This window comes from Scardinius erythrophthalmus (assembly GCF_964197995.2).
Source record: "Scardinius erythrophthalmus genome assembly, chromosome: 25".
Taxonomy (NCBI): domain Eukaryota; kingdom Metazoa; phylum Chordata; class Actinopteri; order Cypriniformes; family Leuciscidae; genus Scardinius; species Scardinius erythrophthalmus.
The window spans coordinates 26546612-26569925 of NC_138245.1; positions in this window are offsets into that span (position 1 = coordinate 26546612).

The window sequence follows — 23314 nt, forward strand, 5'->3', positions numbered from 1 at the left end:
ATGTTATAAATACCTAAAGGCTCCAGGAATGACCTATCTTCCCAACTGACTTCACTTTTGGGAGTGAAACTGTGCTCAGTTTGAAATATCTGTTAGCCTCCCATGTAGACTTGCCACATTCTTACAAAAGGGAAAAGATCAACAAGGCATCCCTAGCGCTACAGTAATGTACACAGGACAGCCCAGGGGTCCTGCCTCAGTGTGGGGGGTCTCACACTGGCACACTTCCTCCGACCCCAGGGTCATCTCCATGACAACACACTTCTACGGCTCCCATAGGGAACGCTACTGGATTGAATTCAGATGATCTGTGGTGCTGCCTGGTGGTATTGATTTAGTAGTTTAATTATTTTATTTAAGTATTTTATTTCGAAGTGGCTTATAACAAGATCCATCCATCCATCCATTGGTTTGTATCCATCCATCCATCCATCCATTGTTTTTTATCCATCCATCCATCCATCTATCCATCTATCCATCCATCCATCCATCCATTGGTTTTTATCCATCCATCCATCCATCCATCCATTGGTTTTTATCCATCCATCCATCCATCTATCCATCTATCTATCCATCTATCCATCTATCTATCCATCCATCCATCCATCTATCCATCTATCTATCCATCCATCCATCCATCCATCCATCCATCCATTGGTTTGTATCCATCCATCCATCCATCCATCCATCCATCTATCCATCCATCCATCCATTGGTTTTTATCCATCCATCCATCCATTGATTTTTATCCATCCATCCATCCATCTATCCATCCATCCATCCATCCATCCATTGGTTTTTATCCATCCATCCATCCATCCATCCATTGGTTTTTATCCATCCATCCATCCATCCATCCATCCATCCATCCATCCATCCATCCATCCATCCATCCATCCATCCATCCATCCATCCATCCATCCATCTATCTATCTATCTATCCATCCATCCATCCATCCATTGGTTTTTATCCATCCATCCATCCATCCATCCATCCATCCATCCATTGGTTTTTATCCATCCATCCATCCATCCATCCATCCATCCATCCATCCATCCATCCATCCATCCATCCATCCATCTATCTATCCATCTATCCATCCATCCATCCATCATTTTATTTAAATTGATGTCTTTGTAATAATGCATGTAAAACAATAATGCAGATGACACTACAAAACTGAGAGAAAGACACGTGCTTCTACGACCTTATGAAAAACAAAATAAACTTCTCTGAATGGGTTAGAAATGCTGGCAGTCGGTGTTCGTAAATCCAAATAAATATCATGCTCCGTAAGCAAATATCCCATGACAAAGAAGACATCATAAAACGGAACCGAAGTTATCCCCTCAGCGCTGGATGAGGTACGGGACTGTTATACAATCAAGCCACAGATCCTCCTGGTCAGCAGGTTATATAACTATAACAATCCTCAGCTAATGTAACCACCCTGACAAACATACATACACACACTTCATTCGAACATAATCAGCTGTATTTTTATGGTGTGTGTGTGTGCGCTAGAAGTTTCAGGCGTTCTCTGGCGCAGCAGGACGGGGATGTTTGGGTTGACGCCAGGGTCAGTTGGCTCTGCTTTGACAGTTTTATATATACCCAATAGATGGCTGGCTACATTCACTGGAAGGTTTCATATCTTCACTCCCACTGGTATGGCTTTCTCTTGATTCTGAACCGGCTGTATTATTTACGTTTGCCGAGCTGATGAGACTCAGCCTGCGTGGGCGGCCCGTGGCTCCTTTCATGATTGGGTGTCTCCCGTATTTGGCTCTCCTTTGTGTTTATATTTGAAAATCTTGCCCTGAAACAGGAGCTGACTGAAAGAGGAAGATTCAGAGATGGAGTTGATATTTCTAACTGATAAAAAGTGAAAGGAAAAGGAAGTGAAAAGACAAAGTGGATGAGTTTGTAAACCCCCTTTTCCTCCCCTCTCTTCTCTCTCTCTCTCTTTAGCGATTAGCACAGAAGTCTAGATCACAGGCACAGACGGGAGAGCAAATCTGTTTCCAATATGACTTCTTCCTGTGAAGGCAGGAAATGGCCCTTCACTCTCAAAAGCCCCAACAAAGCCTCCCTGTCTTCTGCACGAGCTCTGGAAACTGCTTCTCTGGCGTTCCTAAGGTCAGTTTCCCCACAGGAAGCCACATTAGAGCTGCCGAGGCCTGGGGTGAAGCCGTACCCGCCCGCCTTTAAAGGTCACGGAGTCACTGAAAAAATCTGACGCCCGTCAGCAACATGTGGAGCTGACCTGACCCCAAACTCAATATGATAATGATATTTTCTTAGGCAAAAATATATGGGATTTTTCAGGCCTGAGCTGCACACCTTTATATCAAGCGTATCAGAAGTCAACAGACAAATATCTGAGCTTGAGTTTTGGGTTTCCACATTCACAGAAAACTCTGAATGTTGCACTCATTCCAGATCCCTTGATAAATATGCAGGAAGGATTGTGATTGGCAAAGCAGATGTGTTTGATGGCACAGACTTTTCCTTGAGGAGCCATGAGATAAGAAGTTGATCTCACATTCTGGATTCATAAACGGCTTGTTATTTCCTACTGGCCAGCACCATTAACATGTGTGCTTTATTAGCAGAAGTGTTTTTTAAGGTAAGCACAAATTAGGGATGTACTAATATTAAAGTTACAGGTAAGCTAAATTCCATATTTCATATATTTCCAATAACCGATAAATGGCAGATATTAAAAGTCTATACTTTTTTTTTTGTGTAAAAAAAACAAAAAACAAATTGTTATAAATGCTCAAAGTACATTTAAGTATAAAAACAAATGAATGTACATTGTGAAATTAGATATTTATTTAGAGATTTGCTAAAAGTCTGTTTTTAAATTATAATTGCTTGTAAGCTTCTTGACTTGAGCCAGAAATGACAACTTGGCAACCACCTGGAAATTTTATTTTATTTTATTTGAATAAAAATATAACAGTGTTACTAAATTATGTATAAACCTAGTTGTTAACCGAATGTTATAAGCATCCTAAGATTCAGACGTCAACTTTTACATGCCCAAGTAGATTACATGCTCAGATTTTCATAAAAAAGAAAAGAAAAAACCTCAAATGGCTATTCACTTGGCATACTGTAATATGTTGTACAAGCGCAAGACACAATACAATGACACCCTATACAGAGGACATTGTAGGACTCATTTCACAAATACTAGCATACGTACATAATATGCATAGATTATGTAAAGTGTCATTGGGCTGGGTAGACAGTCCTAGAACAGAATGTACACTGTTACTGTTGTCAGATGTCACAGTTTTTTTGCACAACTTAATTGTCTAATATAAATATATTTGGAGGAATGCCATGTACTCGTGTTTGATGAATGTTTGTTTCTTTATCAAAGCAGTGTGCATCATAAACCAGTTGCAAGATATTTTTAGTCTGCATCATTGCAGTAATGGATTGTTCTGTTCTTCTAAAAGTAAACCCTTCTTATTATCATTGCTCAACGTTTTATTTTGTTATACAGCTTATAATTTTATAAATGAATGCTCTCTCTATCTTTATCTGTCTCTCCAGGTGATTAACCATGTGGTCAAACCATCTAACGACTGACATCCTCCATTCCTGAATAGTAAGAAGTCTCACCTCCTGCAGTTTGATTAGCTTCTTTTATGTGTTTGACACTGTTAAAATGCATGCAAATATCCAACTGCATGTTTTCTCCCAGTGTGGTGGCCATTAGTGTCTCAATAGAAACTGTCCATGGTGAAAACAGAGAGAGTTTGCCAAACACTATATGGAGATATGAGGAGCATTTGGGAGTGTGTCTGGGTCAATGACAAATAAGGTTACCTGAGATGATAAAAACCTATATTAAAACCTTTAAAGATTTCTGGGATGTGGTGGAAACGGGAGATTCTCATCATAGATGTGCAGCGACAAATCTGCTGCAACTGCATGATGCTATCATGAAAATATGAACCAATATCTCTGTGGAATGTTTCCAGCTCCTTGCTGAATCTATGCCATGAAGAATTAATGCTGTTCTAAAGGCAAAAGGAGGTCCAGCAAGGTCTAGCAAGGTCAAGAAGACCCGGTACTAGCAAGGTCTACCTTATATAAAGTGGCTGGTGAGTGTGTGTGTGTGTATATATTAGGGCTGACTTCTAATAGTCGAGGATTCGACGATTCGATTCGGAGAGGTCTGATTCGACTATGAACCTCATAGTCGAATACATGGGCGTCAGTTTGGTTTGAAATGTGCTGGGGACAGAGACGCATTCGCATTTTCAGAAGGGCTGGGTACCATTTTTATTTTATTTTTTCGCTTTTGCGCAGGTCATGTTTTGAAAGACGATGTCCTGTAGCTTACTAATGTAAATAAATAAAAATGTATTCAAAAATCTGCTTCACATTTTCAGCAGGGCTGCGGAGCGGCTGTGAGTTGACTCCACGCGGTTCTCATGTGCGTTAAAAAGCTTTACGTGGTTTAATGTACCTAAACAATGATTACCAAATTCCCCTCTCATGTTGCTCCTCATAACCACTTAAAATGGTAAAAAAAATCGAACCCAGAGTCCAATTATTATGGACGTTATCTGATATTAAGCGTTTCTGCTTCACATTTTCAGCAGGGCTGCGGAGCGGCTGTGAGTTGACTCCACACGGTTCTCATGTGCGTTAAAAAGCTGACTCCACACGGTTCTCATGTGCGTTAAAAAGCTGACTCCACACGGTTCTCATGTGCGTTAAAAAGCTTTACGTTGTTTAATGTACCTAAACAACGATTACCAAATTTCCCTCTCATATTGCTCCTCATAACCACTGAAAATGGTCAAAAAATCGAACCCAGAATCCAATTATTATGGACGTTATCTGATATTAAGCGTTTCTGCTTCACATTTTCAGCAGGGCAGCGGAGCGGCTGTGAGTTGACTCCACGCGGTTCTCATGGGCGTGAAAAAGCTTTACGTGGTTTAATGTACCTAAACAACCATCACCAAATTTCTCTCTCATATTGCTCCTCATGTTTATGAAATGTTATGATATATGTGTGATATATATGTGTTTTTTAGCTCTTTTGTTTGAAATGGAAAAAATCTAGCTGCTATCTAAAAAAAAAAAAAGAAAAAAAAAGGTTCGACTATCAGTCGACTACGGCAAAATCTAACGAATCAAATTCGACTATGAAAATCCTTAGTCGAAAACAGCCCTAGTATATATATACACACACACACACACACACACACACACACACACACACACACATATGCTTCAATCATATTCAGGATGCTTTCTTTGAGATCTTTATGAGATGTTTTTTTTATTTTTATATCTTTACAGATCTGGCCAAAATTGTGCATCACATCATTGACTCATCTACATGTACATATGAACCAACACATTCGTTCTGGGCAGCACAAAGTGAACATCACGATAAGGTCTGTGTATTCTCAGAAACACATTCACACACACTCTGTGCTCCAAGGTGATATAAATTGTAAATGCAGTGTAATTAAATATGTGTTTGCACGGTGCTACTTATGTGTAATTGTACTAGTGTGCATGCATGAATGTGTATTTGTGACCACAGAAAAACCCTCTCTGGAAGGTCTCAAGGTCTTTTAGGGTAGGTGAGCTGTAGATCGTGCTGAATGTGTGTGTGTGTGTGTGTGTGTGTGTGTGTGTGTGTGTGTGTGTGTGTGTGTGTTAGCACGTTAGTGAAGGTTGCTGGTGCAGATCAGGTAGCTCACATGTAATCTGAGAACCCAATTAGTGAGCTCCAGGACCGTGCCAAATGCCCTGTTTCTCTCTGCCTCATTAGGCAAACACACCACTATGACCATTTCCAATTTGCCTAGAACATCTGAAGGCTGCTTTTAGGTCTAGTAAACAGTTTGTGAAAAAGCAGCATTTTGCAATTTCAGCATTGTCAAACTTTACTCTTGCAAAATGCAAAGCACAAACATTGTCTCTCAGAGAATACTTCAGTTTGGTGTTGGGGTATATGGATTTACATTAAACATATGTTCACTTCCTGTCCTTCATTTCTGCCATCTGTGTAGTAGCTCAGGTACACCAGACTCACACAAAGGAAGCACCATGAATTACCGCTATAGGGTAACTAAATACAGGGGCAGACTAAATCCCATCTGGCCCTTAATTCTCCTACCTGAGACCTTTCACCAGTAGGGTGTTTTTCCTTTCAACTGAAGTCATTGATTTTATGGTAATGACTTATTATTAATGATTATGTAATATTAAAGATGTTGTCAGATTTTGGATGCAAAATTAGCACGTAGCAACACATGGCTTACATACAATACATTTCAAAAGTTTGGGGTCAGTAATATTAAAAATAATAATAATAATACTTTTTTTTCCAGCAAGGATCATTAGTGACAGCAAAGAGTTTTACATTACAAAAAAAAATCTATTTCATATAAAAGCTAGTCTATAGAACACCATGGTTTCCACAAAATTATTAAGCAGCACACCTTGTTTTCAACACTGATAATAATAATAAATGTTTCTTGAGCATCAAATCAGCATATTAGAAGGATGTCTGAAGGATCATGTGACACTGAAGTCTGGAGTAATGATGCTGAAAATTCAGCTTTGCCATCACAGGAATAAATTACATTTTAAAATATATAAAAATAGAATAGTTATATTAAATTGCAATACAATATTTTATAATATTACTCATTTTTTCTGTATTTAACAGCCTTTTTGAGCATTCATCAGTTATATCTCATCTAATTTGATTGATCTATTAGGGTGGCGTTTCATTTCTGACACGCACTGTAAACAGTAGACCAATCACAACAGACTGGGCCATCTGACCAATCAGAGCAGAGTAGGCTCTCAGAAAGGAGGGGTTTAGAGAGACTGAATCCATTATCGAACCATTTCAGACACTGTGAGAAAAGAGGTAATGCTGCAATGTATATTATAAGAAAACTAAAGTGTTTTTGACCTTGGATGGATGTAAACCTATTGTAGGAGACCTCCAAAACAAAAACAGAAAACTTTAAAATAGCAGAATAGGGGCACTTTAAAATCAGTGTGTAGAAGCCGGTTTTCACAGAAGCTAGACTGCTTTATGAGAGCACAATAGAGAGGATTACACTATCAGCACGACCTTCACATGAAAGCTAATATAATCTCTCCCCCTCCTCTCTATCATGAACACTCGTCCACCCTCATAAGAGCTGCATTCATAATTGTCACCTCAACTGAAGCACTAGCACTCGCATGTAAATCCATCATTTACTGTAAATCTGTTTTAGATATTAGACTGAGCTTTGCTTCTCACATTATCACAGGCTTGGTGTCTAGAGTGTCGCTTGAAGATACTGTAATTCATCCCAGATGAGTGTCGGTTAAAGCGACTGCCACTGGTTCAGGGGTCACCAGGGGTCACAGAGAGGGGTTACGATTGCCCGAGGGGGCCAGAGGTGACGGCAGCCCTGAAACAAGGCCACTTCAGTTACTCCCCGCTCAATGATCACTTCGACAAGGAGCTTTGAGTGTTTGACAAGTTTACCCGATAACCGCCTGTGTCTGATTCTAGATCTGATACTCATCAAAGCATTTTTATCAGACCTTCAACCACACTTTTACCATTAACTGGTTGCAGCATCCGTGAGAGAGAACTGTGTTTAATTAAAATGCAGTCCTGAAAGGGAAAGTTTTAACTTCTGTCATTATTTACTCGCTCTCATGTCATTCCAAACATTTATGATTTTCTCCTGTGGAACATAAAAAGAGTTTATATGCTTAAGAGTTTAAGATGTTGATGCTATGCTTTTCCATCAAATGAAGGTGAATGGTGACCAAAACCCACTATACAAGTTTTGCACTATATGCCAATAGCTTATAGTAAAGACTGAAATTTAAGTTTAGTCATAAACTTAAATGCAATAATAAATTATGACGGAATTCGATTTTTGGGGGGTGAACTATTCCTTTAACCATGTCAAATCCATCTATATACATTAGCATGATATTTTTAATAATAAACACACTCGCTTGCGACAGACCATGAACCGTCATTTTTGATCTTTAGCTTACAAAACAGCTCTGGAATTTAAGGGAAATGGGGTGTTTTTCGTAAGAGGCCCAGCTACAACTTCTGGAGGAACTCTCTGCCCCTCAAGCATGGCTCTGAGCCCAGACTCGCTCCTCTGACAAAATCTATTATGTCAGCGTGTGGTTGCATTCAGTGTAGGGTGAACAGAGACATGTGTAGTTAAATGTGTTGAGTGTGGAGAGTGCTTTAGTTAGGTTGGTGCATGTGTGTGTGTGTGTTCTTGGTGGGGAGAAAGTGAAACATGTACAAACCTGTTCAAAAGTTTGAGGATTTTATTTTAAATAAAATTAATACTTTTATTTAGCAATAATGGTGCATTAAATTGATGAAAAGTAACAGTAAAGACATTTATTGTGTTACTAGTTCAAAAAAAATGCTGTTCTCTTTTGTATTCTTTATTAATCAATGGATGCTGAAAAAATGGTTTTCATAAAAGTATTAAGCAGCACAACTGTTTTCAACATTCATAATAATAAGACATGTTTCCTGAGCACAAAATCATTATATTAGAATGATTTTTTAAGGATCATGTGAACTATTTTGTAGGATTCATTGGCTGTCCACGAACAATGTCCCGCCTCAAACACTGTAGTTGTAGCTGAGGCCTGGAAGAGTTTGGTTCATGTTGTTGATATGTCAAGAAGACAAATCCACTTCGCACACACTTCAAAAGGTTGAGGACTTGGACTTGAATTGATGCGGTAAATCTGACGCCATTGTTATTGTTCATATTGTTGTGTATACAAGTGCTGAGGAAGCCTGAAATCAGATATGGTAATTGAGGTTTGGTTTCTGACACATGCTCTAAGCAGTAGACCAATCACAACATACTGGGCCATCTGACCAATCAGAGCGGAGTAGGCTCCCGGAAAGGAGGGGTTTAGAGAGAGTGAATCCTTTATTGAACCGTTTCGGACACTGTGAGAAAAGAGATGATGCTGCAATGTGTATATTATGAGAGATTTAAAGTGTTTTGTGACCTTGGATGGATGTAAACCTGTTGTAGGAAACCATCAAAACTGAAGACTAGAGTAATAATGCTGAAAATTCAGCTTTGCCAACACAGGAATACATTTTAAAATAGAAAACATTTATTATATTATATTATATTTATTTATTACATTTATATTACATTACTGTTTTACTGAATTTTTTTTATTAAATAAAAGGTTCATAAGACTTCCTTCAGTAATATAAAATAAATATTACAGACTAAACTTTTGTATCGTTTACATAAATATTACATTCATAAATATGGTGAGAATAAATAGTCATGTGCATATAAATAAAAAGAATATGAAAATAAAATAAAAATGGTAATAAATAAATGTAAAAGAAAAAAATGCTAAACTAAGTGAAAAGAGAATTAAATTGCATGAGGAAAGGCCCTAGTAAACAAATGGAAATTGAAAAGGTTGCTTGCAGACATTTTTGGAGAGAGTTCCCCAGCTCGGGTGTGTGTGAAGTTAAAGTTAGTGTGTATGATGAATGTAAAGTGTGTTTGGCTGGTATGAAGATGTGAGACTGGGGACAGTCTGATGAATGAGCTTTGGACCAGAATGACATGTGGAAACCAGATGGTGGAAGAGAGAGAGAGAAAAACTATGAGATGAGGAGTGAGGAACAAATAGAAGAATGAAAAAGAAAATTGCTTATGACAATAATGGCAGCATGACCATCATCATAAAAGTTTGGAAAGAAACATCACACTAGATTATTACATTTTTTGCAAAAAGAATGAACTTGTGTTGTTTGCTTTGCACAACATGCTTCCAAGTTACTATGGCATTCTGGGTGGTCACCAAGGGGTTGCTATGGTGTTCTAAAGGCTTCTAGAATATTACTATTCTGGGTGGTCACCAAAGTGTTGCAGTGGTGGCTTGAGGGTGAGTAAATTATGGGATCATTTTCCTTTTTGGATGAACTAACCATTTAAGGTGTTTTGGTACATTGCTAGGGCATTCTGGGTCGTCACCAGGGTGTTGCTATGTGGTTGCTAGGGTGTCTTGGGATGTTTGCTACAGTTTTTTGGGTGCTGCTAGTGCATTTCTATGTAGTTCATTAGATGTTCTGATTGGTTTTAATACATGATTATGGAGTTGCTAGGTCATTGGTTGGCATGATGTTCTTCGGAGTGGTTTTAGCATGTTGTTATGCAGTTGCTAGGGCATTCATGGGGGGGTGGGGGGGGGGGGGGGGGTTGCTACGTGGTTACTAGGTTGTTTTGTTTGCTTGCTATGCCATTAATAGGTTATGAGATGGAGGTTCTGGGTGGATGTGCACTAGCCCAAGCAAAAAGATCCTGTGTCAAACCTCAGTGATATTCTCTCATTTTAACTGCATATTTCTCATAAGGGGTTTTCATGAGTATAACAAATGTAAAAACATATTGGTCCAGTTTGCGACTCATTCTGAACTGTATATTGACAAAATATGCTTTTGTTCACGCAAATGAGCAACATGCTTTTGTGATGTGTGCGCGTGTGTATGTGTGTGTGTGTGTGTCTTCGCCTTGAGTCTGTTTATGCGCGCTCTTACTGGAGGACTGCCCGGCCTTCACATGTCTGCCAGAGGAGTGTGTGAGGGAGTTAGGTCAAGCACACACTCACACACACTTACACACACATAGATTATAACTTCCCTCCACCTGGCTTGGCTGTTTGTGAAAAGATCCACTGCGGTAAACTGTTGGGTTTGGTCTTTGGATGAATGTTAGGTTAGGACTATGGTAATGCTGGGTTTTCTCCAGAACTGTCTGACCTTGAGGTCTGGTACCCATCAGACGGCGGAAACAGAGAGCCACTTTAAAACATGCAGGAAACAAGGTCTGGACCTTAAACACTCAAACTCACACTCGTAGCTCCCTCCCCATGAGGACCACTAGCCAAGACCCCAGCCGACAGAGCTGACAGACTGTCTCACATCTCTCTAAAGCTACGCTCACACACTTCGCCATACATTTGTTCGGCTTGTTCTCCTCACTATAATCTCTTTCCAACTAAAATCACTCTTCATTGAGGGCTTGAAGATTTATATGAGCAGAGCACAATCCGTCTGTAACCCAAGGACTGAAGTCTACCCAAGATCCTCTGTCTTTCTTTGCTTTCTCTCGCTCGGACATGTAGATAATGACCAAATACAAATGAGCATCCATTCATCTCTGCAAGGCCGAGGAAGCCGCTTTATTCATTACCCTTCCAGCTGAGCTCTGCGGATGTCGTCACAATCCCTCTCTGAGAGAGATAATGAGCCGCCTGCGTGTGTTTACTCTCTGATTAATCACACTAATTATTTTAACGGGGCCTTTTTCAGCGTGCCAGAATATCTGTTGATACCTCAAACTCGTTTTTCACTTCTATGTGGAAGAGAAAACAGTGAGTGTTTAGTGTGGCGGCAGCAGGGAGTTGAACTTGGATTTATGATTGTTATGAAGGTGTTAGTTACACTGAGAAGAAGGTAGCGCAGAGGGAAATGCTGTTGCTCAAAGGTTGCTCATTCATAGCACAAGACGTTTCATCTAAGTTTCTCTTAAAATGACATTGAAGATATTAAAATATACTGTAGATATGAGACAATGGTTGACGTACTGTAAGTTTATAGAGCTAAAAAAAAAGATTGATTGTGTATAATATAGCTCAGATTATTTGATTTGAGGAGAATCTGAGGAGAAATGTTTGAGCTCATACTGAAATTTCCGACTTTCGATTGCAGACTTTGGAATCTTGTCAAGTCTGACAAGATTTTTTTTAAGGTCTTCTGATATTACTAAGTATAGTCTGATTCTAAAACAGGATGAAAAACAGACAGAAGAAGTACACTCACCTAAAGGATTATTAGGAACACCATACTAATACTGTGTTCGCCTTCAGAACTGCCTTAATTCTACATGGCATTGATTCAACAAGGTGCTGAAAGCATTCTTTAGAAATGTTGGCCCATATTGATAGGATAGCATCTTGCAGTTGATGGAGATTTGTGGGATGCACATCCAGGGCACGAAGCTCCCGTTCCACCACATCCCAAAGATGCTCTATTGGGTTGAGATCTGGTGACTGTGGGGGCCATTTTAGTACACTGTCATGTTCAAGAAACCAATTTGAAATGATTCGAGCTTTGTGACATGGTGCATTATCCTGCTGGAAGTAGCCATCAGAGGATGGGTACATGGTGGTCATAAAGGGATGGACATGGTCAGAAACAATGCTCAGGTAGGCCGTGGCATTTAAACGATGCCCAATTGGCACTAAGGGGCCTAAAGTGTGCCAAGAAAACATCCCCCACACCATTACACCACCACCACCAGCCTGCACAGTGGTAACAATGCATGATGGATCCATGTTCTCATTCTGTTTACGCCAAATTCTGACTCTACCATCTGAATGTCTCAACAGAAATCGAGACTCATCAGACCAGGCAACATTTTTCCAGTCTTCAACTGTCCAATTTTGGTGAGCTCGTGCAAATTGTAGCCTCTTTTTCCTATTTGTAGTGGAGATGAGTGGTACCCGGTGGGGTCTTCTGCTGTTGTAGCCCATCTGCCTCAAGGTTGTGCGTGTTGTGGCTTCACAAATGCTTTGCTGCATACCTCGGTTGTAACGAGTGGTTATTTCAGTCAAAGTTGCTCTTCTATCAGCTTGAATCAGTCGGCCCATTCTCCTCTGACCTCTAGCATCAACAAGGCATTTTCGCCCACAGGACTGCCGCATACTGGATGTTTTTCCCTTTTCACACCATTCTTTGTAAACCCTAGAAATGGTTGTGCGTGAAAATCCCAGTAACTGAGCAGATTGTGAAATACTCAGACCGGCCCGTCTAGCACCAACAACCATGCCACGCTCAAAATTGCTTAAATCACCTTTCTTTCCCATTCTGACATTCAGTTTGGAGTTCAGGAGATTGTCTTGACCAGGACCACACCCCTAAATGCATTGAAGCAACTGCCATGTGATTGGTTGATTAGATAATTGCATTAATGAGAAATTGAACAGGTGTTCCTAATAATCCTTTAGGTGAGTGTATGTCCGAATTCACAGTACTCAGAAAAGAGTAGGCAAAAAGTATCTGGATGACCTACATTCACACTACACACTCATACTATATAGAACTTTTTTTTTTTAGTAGCCATGAAGTAATTACTTATTCAAAATAAGTACCTACTCAAGAGAGTATGCGATTTCAGATGCAGCCCCAGTGTATAGTTCGATTCCTGAATCAATGACTTCTATGAGCTTGTTCGTTTTAGTCCATTAGAATCATACATTGCACCCAGTAATCTGATTCTTGAATGAATGACTCTTATGAGTTATTGGATTTCAATTATATATGCTCCAAAAAGACAAAAAATAAATAATTAAAAGTCTGTGTAAACACATTTTGCATTTCTTTTCCCCCCAAAATATTTATCCTTAAAAGTAGCATTTAAAGTAACCTTTAATGAACTGGAATCATTAATAAGAATCTGAACCTGAATTACTGTCTTGTTTTTCTCTTTCTTTCTTTCTTTATTTTGTGTTCTTTGTGTCATTTTTTTCCACTGTGACAGGGAGTGTTGCACAGCTCCATTAATTTTCTTTTGAAAATGTAAGAATTTTGTTAATATGGACATTTTGGATATGTTTGAAGCCTGTGGCAGAATTAAAGTGTACTGCAGATAGAAAGGTGGAAGACATGGGTGGGTGGTTTCTCTTCAACATGTTCAGACAGTTCCACAGAAACTGACGCACCACAGCGAGTTTAGTCAGCTCTTCTGCTCTCTGTGACACACACACACACACACACACACACACACACACACACACACACACACACACACACACACACACACACACACACACACACACACACACACACACACACACACTCACTCATTCTGATTCATGCTGGATGAAAATCTGAGGGCAGTGCCAAGAGTCATTGAAGACAATTTATGGCTGCAAGGCAGGTGTGCACAACAACACACACACTGATACCCACATAGCTGTTTTCTTTCCTCACCTGTCTTTTCTGGCCTGAGTGGGCAGAAGGTGTTTGTGTGTGCCTGTGTGTGCCTTTGAATTGCCTTTGGCTACAGATTTTGCTATTACGGGGGCACACACAGGCATAAAACTAGCAACACAAACAGATTTCACCAGTAATTTAAAGCAATAGAGCGTAAAAAAAAAAAAAAAAAATCCTGTTGGTTTTTCTTTCTTCCGTGAACCAGACAAAATAGATATTATATAAAAAAACAATTGTAAATGTTAGTAAAGACAGGTAAAACTCCAAAAACTTCTGTTTTTAAGCCGTTTACTTGCTGTTAAAAATAGTTTTCGGTATTTGAAATAGAGCTGAAATACAATAAAAGATAAATATTAAATATTAAACTTAAACTTAAATAAAGGAAATAAAATTACAAAAATATGTTTGAGTATTAAAATGATTAAAATTACTAAAATGCAAATGAAAATAATGCGAAATAGAAATTTTTAGAAAAAAATTCAAAAAAGTACATAGCAAAATTTATAAATACTAAAATAACTGTTATTTTTCTCTTGCATTTTTATAAAAACCTAGAATTAACTAAATTAGAAATATAAAAGTCATGCTAATTTGTAATGACATGAGAGAAAATGTTTCATTTTTGTGTGAACTTAGCCCTCTGTCTCATTCAAGTGACTAAACAAAACACAAATTTCAGTTCTTCTTCCATATAATTTTTTTCCTTCATTGAAAGCCTTCAACTAGACTTATGATGTCACTTGAAATATCTTGCTGAAAGCGACCTGTACGAGAGCCGGATCATTTTCATATGAGCGGCCACAGACTTATTTAATCGTGACTGAAATATTCTCGACATGAGGTCACTCTCTTTTGCATGTGTGTTTGAGTGTGTATAAAGGATTTGGTGGAGTGACTTCTAGAGCCAGAGGGATATTTGCAGGCTTTCGTCGTTTGTTTTGGGAAATCCAACACCTCTGGAATCTGTTCATTGGCTGGCTACCTGCACAGGTACTGCGGTCAGTGATGCGTGATCCAAACCAACACCTCCACTCTGAAATCATGCACTCCGTCATCTCTCGCTCCGGCTGCTCATCCCCAGATCTGCGTCTCAGCTTCAGTGTGGGGAAAAACAGCAGAGCTCAGAACAATGGGACCGCCACTCAAACCAATCTCCCGCTGGAGGGAGTGTGTGTGTGTGTGTGTGATGCTTCTCAGAATGGAGAGGCTGTGGTGTCATCTCACCGCAGGGTGAAGACCGTATTCAAGGGGTTCTTCAGAAATGTGTGTGATATTTTACTGGACGCCCCCTCCTCTCACCTCGTATGCTTTATTCTGTTATTATATTCATTTTCCAAGTACTTAATGAGAAAAAAAACACATCTTTGAGAGCTCCAACAGTTGTGCACAGTAATGGATTTGAAGAGAGAAGAAAGAGAGAAAGTTCGTTTTTTTAAAAAGAGAAGGCAAAATATTGTGAGTGATTGGAAAAGAAAGTAAATTGAGGGTTATTAATCAGCTATTTATTTGTCATGTCAGGTGAATCTTTGGCTTTTTGTGATAATGCATACTCAATAATGCACATTATACACTGAATATGGATTTAATTATATTTATATAATGTGAAACAGTACATGTTATACAATGGCAAAAATATACACTAACATTCAAAAGTTTGTGATGAGGAATATTATTTTTGAAACACTGTATTTTCATGATTTGCTATCACAACTGTCAAATCAACTTAGATAATTAATATGGTTCAGATAACAATATTTTGAGTTTCTGTTGATTAAATCAATCTCCATCATTGTATTAACTCAAAATGTTAAGGCAACCAGGTAATTTACTTAAACCAACAATATTTTTTTACAGCGGAGAAATGAATACTAGCAAGGATGCAATAAATTGAGCAAAAGTGTGACAGTGAAGATTTAAAATAATCATGTTTTTCACACAAAAAATAAGTAGCACAACTGTTTTCCACATTGATAAAAAATAAGAAATGTTTATTGAGCAGCAAATCAGAATATTAGAATGATTTCTGAAGGATCATGTGACACTGAAGACTGGAGTAATGATGCTGAACATTCAGCTTTGATCACAGGAATAAATGACTAAATATAGTAATAAATTAAAATAGAAAACAGTTAATATGTCACAATATTACTGATTTTTATATCAAATAAATGCAGCCTTTTTAAACATAAGATACTTTACATAAAAAAATAAAAAACATAAAAAAACCCAAACCTTTTAATGTTGTACATAATACAAAGCTACTGCAGATATATGTAAAAGCTATATGCAATTCTGAACATGCCCTTTGTCAATATCTGAGGAACCTCATTTCCTAATAGCCCAACACCTCCACACTAGCCAGACTCAGAGGAGTGACGCTCCACATAATGACACGAACATGGATAGCCAGACTGGTTTTAATCATATTTTGTATGTGTACAGGTATGAGTCACATGATTTCCTGCAAACCTTTGTCTCCGTGTTTTACTTTACAGAAAAGTGTCACGGAGCGGACAGGCTCAGACATGGATCAGGTCAGGTGAGAGGTGGAGTGGCACAACAACCCAAAAGGCCAGTTTGATCAGCTGGAGACCAGTAACCGCCGGCGTGTTGCGTTGTGTAGGTAGGGAGGGTCAACCTGTTTTCTCATAAACCGCTTCACTGATTTATTAACCTGTTTAGATTCATTTAGCTTAATTCAGTGTGTGCCGGCTAGCGATTTCATCAAAGAAACATAATGAATTCTAACTTCTGATTACTATTATGATTACTAAAATGAAATTTTAAGCATCAAAACAGCTATTGAAAATCACATCAGGCCTTTATAAAGCATAATAATATTATAATCTGATCAATAATGAGTCCTTTGTGATGAAATGTTCATATTATCTTTGGTCCTTTTTGGAATCTAGCAGTTTGGTCTTTTTATTGTATTCTTTGTTTTGACCTTTTCACAGATCAGTCAGAGATCAGTTAAATAAACATAGCACTGTCTCAGGTAAAGGTCAAAGAATTAAAGAAACTGTCATCCTTTCTCCAGACGAACCGTCCTCAGCAGTGGATGAGTCACGGTCCGCCCATGACCCCTGACATTTAATAGTCAATACACTGATCTGAAACCAGCTTAGCTGATCCTTTGGAATCACACAGGCTGTTCCTGGATCAGAGCGTAAGGCAACTATCTGAGTGTGACATTTACAGTAGAGCCATCCAAACACAACAACACAATAAAGATGGTACATACTTTATGTGAACATGTACAAGCATTCATGGCTTCAGGTCTCTATAGGACACTTAAAGCTCTCAACTTTCTAATCTTTTACCATAACTTCAGATTTGCATACATTATTATTGCAATCTTAGTTGCAATATATTTCATTCAGCTTTATTAAGATTTATTTAGTATATTCCATAATATTTTATATTTAGTTCAGACAACAGTATATTTCATAGGTGGTCATGGCTGGCATCTTTACATTGTATTTATTGTCACATTGCACAGATTTAATTGCACATTATATGACATATTTCTTAGGATATTTTATTTCTCTATTCTTATTTTTGTGTCCTTATGATTTATTCTGCAGCCTCAAAACTAAATTGTCCGTCTGGGATTAATAAAGTTATCATTTTACCCTCCTAATTATCAGTAATGAAAATGAAGTATAAATACAGAAAACATAAGACAAGAAGGGTAGATCTTCCCTCGTCCACACCAAACCCAACACTTCTCTATTAATGAGTGTGTCCAACTCTGTGCATGAGTGTGATGCTGATGTCAGAGAGGGTCTCTTCATTTGAGAAAACACAGTGGCTCAATGGGAGTCTTTCCTGTTTATGGCTCGTCCTTTTTAATAGAGTTGATTCTTTCTTCCCATGATAAAATTAAACTTTGACACAGGATGTGAGTTTCTGAATGATGTCTGGAGTCTGGACCATCCATGAATAGCAGCAGTCAGATTTTCACAGTCTTTTTTTCTGTTTTGTTCCTTTCTTCCTGTCACCCCCAGAGGTTTTATCTCACGAGAAAGTCCAGTTTATTATTTTTTTTAAAACAGACGCACTGGAATATTAATGTAGAGACTTTCTGAACAAAGAAAAACACTCTTGATATAGTTCTATAATTATATAATTCATCCTAGAGGATAGTAGTGTTATGTTTCAGATATGAGTGTCTGTAATGCATTTACATCAGTCTACTTTTACTTTTAATTATGAAGCAGTTTGTTTTAAGATGCCGTCATAATCATCATATACTGCCCCCTAAAGGGCACACGCTGTCAGGCGTTATTATTCAGTTTACCTTGAAATTCAGTTTAAGCCAAGGTGTGTAGGTGTGTGGGGCTTCCATGAAAATGTGCAAAAACATAACGTATGTAAGATATTTGTAGCAGAAGTAATGAGCTGCTTATTTATTATTGACCCTATATACGTCTCCCGTACCCAGACATCTTCCCTGTGACCATGATCATGGTGACTTTTGCACAATATTCTCCAGAAAATGGATATAGGTCTGACTGCAGAACCGCAGAACCATATGTCATAGAAGTGTGAGGACAACAGCGCCAGCCTAACAGTCTGATGCCGGAACCGCATACCATACATATCCACCTTACATATACCATACCTAAACCTACCCATCTCCACCCCCTGATCCCTAAACCCACCCCTAAACCTACCCATCTACACCCCCTGACCCCTAAACCTACCCATCTACACCCCCTGATCCCTAAACCTACCCCTAAACCTACCCATCTACACCCCCTGACCCCTAAACCTACCCATCTCCACCCCCCGATCCCTAAACCCACCCCTAAACCTACCCATCTACACCCCCTGACCCCTAAACCTACCCATCTCCACCCCCTGATCCCTAAACCCACCCCTAAACCTACCCATCTACACCCCCTGAGCCCTAAACCCACCCCTAAACCTACCCATCTACACCCCGACCCCTAAACCTACCCATCTACACCCCCTGACCCCTAAACCTACCCCTAAACCTACCCATCTACACCCCCTGACCCCTAAACCTACCCATCTCCACCCCCGGATCCCTAAACCCACCCCTAAACCTACCCATCTACACCCCCTGACCCCTAAACCTACCCATCTCCACCCCCTGATCCCTAAACCCACCCCTAAACCTACCCATCTACACCCCCTGACCCCTAAACCCACCCCTAAACCTACCCATCTACACCCCGACCCCTAAACCTACCCATCTACACCCCCTGACCCCTAAACCTACCCCTAAACCTACCCATCTACACCCCCTGACCCCTAAACCTACCCATCTCCACCCCCGGATCCCTAAACCCACCCCTAAACCTACCCATCTACACCCCCTGGCCCCTAAACCTACCCATCTCCACCCCCTGACCCCTAAACCCACCCCTAAACCTACCCATCTCCACCCCCTGATCCCTAAACCCACCCCTAAACCTACCCATCTCCACCCCCTGATCCCTAAACCCACCCCTAAACCTACCCATCTCCACCCCTTGACCCCTAAACCCACCCCTAAACCTACCCATCTCCACCCCCTGATCCCTAAACCCACCCCTAAACCTACCCATCTCCACCCCCTGACCCCTTAACCCACCCCTAAACCTACCCATCTCCACCCCTTAGATGCTTTTACCCCGCCCACTTCCGGCATCAGACTGTTAGGCTGGCGCTGTCATCCTCTCACTGCTATGACGTATGGTTCTGCGGTTCTGCAGTTGGTTAATATTGAGAAAATGTACAGATCGCATTCCTTTGACTGTTTCGTCAGCCATACATAGGCTGAACTCAGAATAACATATTGGCTTACTATTTCTGCCCTATAAAAATATCGCAGATATAGAGTTCTGCAGTGTTGACGTCGTAGCCTATTATTGTGGGCCAACATGGAAGTTAGCATCACCCTGATTCCATCAGCAAAAAGACATTTGTTTTTTCCAACTGGATTTTGGATTATTGCATAAAATATGATCTGTGACCAACAAAAGTTTACACATTTTGTTCATCATGATAATCTTCACAAATTAACACAACGTTAATGAATTTTGAGGCCTAAATAATCGCCAGAAGTAGCTGAATTTAGGCTATAAATGAACTATACAATGGTCGAACGACTTCAGTGTCACCGTTATTAAGCTTCCGAGAACTCTTTAAATCTTTATTTAAAATCTGCAAGTTGGAAAGTTTGTATTAGAATAGTTTGCAAAAGCACGATAAGTTTCCCTGCTCGCCGTGATGACCTTTAATATCCCAGATAAACCACAAATGTGGTTATGATTTGATGGTGACTTTGCTGAATTCAAAATTCAGTAAGAACTCGACTCAAATTCAAAAACGACTCAAATAGAGATCTCGTTTTCAACAATTTTGGCAGTATTCTCCACAAAATAACACAACGCATTAAACCTGATGCCAAGAGCTAAACTCCCACCAAGTCAATTGCAACGAAACTAGTAAATAGTATGCATGCTTATTATAATTATTACGTAATCTGCAGGCAGCGCAAAAAGATGGCTTTGAGGCTTTTTCCATTGAGCTGATCAGCGAGTCTTCGGCAAGAACCGCCATACAGTCAGATAATATCAATGATCATTTTCTTCTTAAGAAAATTCAAATGTTCTTAAGGCAATATTTAAGAAATTCTTAAGAATTTCTGTACTTCTTCCTTAAGGTCGTCATGAAACGGAAGTTGCGATAGTCTTTTCTTTCCTATCAGAGAAGAGATGTCGCTGCAAGAGGGAGGGGGAAGTTATTTTGATTAAAGATTAGATTTGAAAAAAAAAAAATAATAATGTGCACGGATAAATCATTTATAATAAATACTGCAATATTTTGATTTCATGGTGACTTTAAGAAGATTTTCGTAAATCCGGTCCCAGGACAGATTAATGTAAAAGTGCACATGCCTACCCACACATGTATACTGTGATGCAGTTTTAGCTGAGAGGAGCAAAAATCGAGACCTGTTATTTAAGATGGGAAATTATGAGCATTTCTCACTTGCTTACAACACTTGTCAAGCGTCCCCCGCTGGAGTTTGGGTGATAAAGCATTTGTGCAAAGATCTCAACACAAACCTACATGATCTATGATTAGTTTCCAGATCTGTATAGACATAAAATAGAGGAAATGGAGGCCCGGTGGAGCCCCTCTCCTGCTTTAGCTCTGCCCACTCGCTTTAGTTCACATGCCGTTCCCCCACTGGCTCTGTGTAAACACTCCAGGATCTGCTTTAAAACAGCCCAGAGGAGCAGAACGACCAAATCAGCCACAGATGTTTATACTGCCGCCCAGCTGCTGCCCTGAACAGGAAGTGGCCATGGCCAGAGCAACCTAACTCATCGCTAAATGTGGCTGTAAATATTTTCTGTTTGGGGAACATGAGAAAAGCCACACTAATTTCTTCTCAGTCCTTTTTCTTGTCGGAAGTTCAAGGCACTAGGAGGAGAGCGAGAGGTCAGTTCGGCTTAGTGTGTTCTGTGGGACTTTCATGCGCAGCTTCCTGTCAGTTCTGCTTTCCCATGAGCCTCATGGTCCATAAAAAGACCTCGTATCTTATCTTCCATGGCTTCATTAACCTAATGAAAACAATTACGGACCACGAGTCGGCACAGATGGTTCTTATAAAGCGAGCGCACTGATCTGACAGGAACACCTTCTGAGAAACGTTCGGAGAAATCTGAGAAAGGAAGTTTTGGAGGGAGACAAAACCTTTCACGTCTACACTTATAACCTATCAAGTCCAAAACCGTGTCCAGAAGTATTTTGGTGCCTCAGACAAGATATATTTCCTATGATACCGAGATCTATTACATTGACCTTTAGATTTCCAGATAGGAACAGAATTATTTTTCGTGTTTTCTGGAATGTTTTTTTTTTTTCTCCAATACGACATTCAAGCTTTAGTTGTGGAAATCATCACTCGTTAATTTTCACATCACACTTTAATTAATTTAAAAACGATTTAATTTCAATATACACTAAATATTTGTATATCTGATCACCGTCTTTCTATAACATTTGAAAAATTCCATCTTACTTAAGCTCATATTCAGCCACTTAAATGTAATTAACACAATTTTTTTTGTTGCTAAATTGCAGTGTCAATATGTTAACGTGCTAACTGTGGCGTTGGGGCTCTTCAGGTGGCCTGTGCCTAGAAACGACCCTGACCATCTCATTCCAAATGCCTATTAGTAGACCGCACGGCTATTTGAGCGGGACAAGTAGAGATTGCTCATACCTCTCAATAGGAAAAACAATCTTCCCAATAAGAACAAAGACATAGACACTAAGACATAGGTGAAAATTGCTTGAAAACATCACTCAGTGCTCCATTGGTGTACCTCAGAGAGAATTATGGGTACTCGGGTAGCACCGGGAGGCTGTGGAGAGATAATAACCTCTACGACACAATTACCTGCTCCATGAGAGGCTTTCAAGATCAGTAATCATCCCATCAAAACCAGATTCCCTTTGTGTTCGCTGAATAAATCCCTGGCTCCTCAGCCTGATGGAAGCCTTCCAGAGTATGAACAGCATTCAGCAGGTCGTCCACACACCTCATAAAGGGAAAATATGGGACAAAATTGGAACTGAGAGGACCTGATGCACAAGAGCCTTACAGGCGTGTAATGATGTTGAAGTGCCAGAACTGATGATAAGATTAAAATTGTTCTCCACAGGACGTCACAAGACCTTTACGGTGATCTGTAAGTTCTGGCTTTATATTGGCTGTCTGAGATTACAATTAGATTGGTTTTGTGGTGTCTGCACTTCAGTGTTAAGCTGCTCAAGGAATCCTAGTCTTTTTGAAATAGGATTGAAATTATTCATGAAATAGTTCTTTCATGGAAGGATGTGCCAACTGGAAGTAGACACATTGGATATAGTTGTTCGTAGTATTGACAACAGCTAAAAATCACGTCAAATATGCAATTTTCTTTTCTCATCAATAGATAATTTGGATGTTTGCATGATGTATTTTGTGGGCGGAGCCTATCTGGTGGCAGAAAATTACTGTTCTGCTGTAGAAGTCTATGGAAGCTATGGGACAAAATTGTAAACAAGGTAATTTAGAGATTATATCTCCCAATTCTGACTTTTTTTTCGTGCAATTTCAAGTTTATATCGAGTTTATAATTGTTTTCTATTTTAATATATTTTAAAATATTATTTATCCAAAGCTACATTTTCAGCTTTCTAATATGCTGATTTTG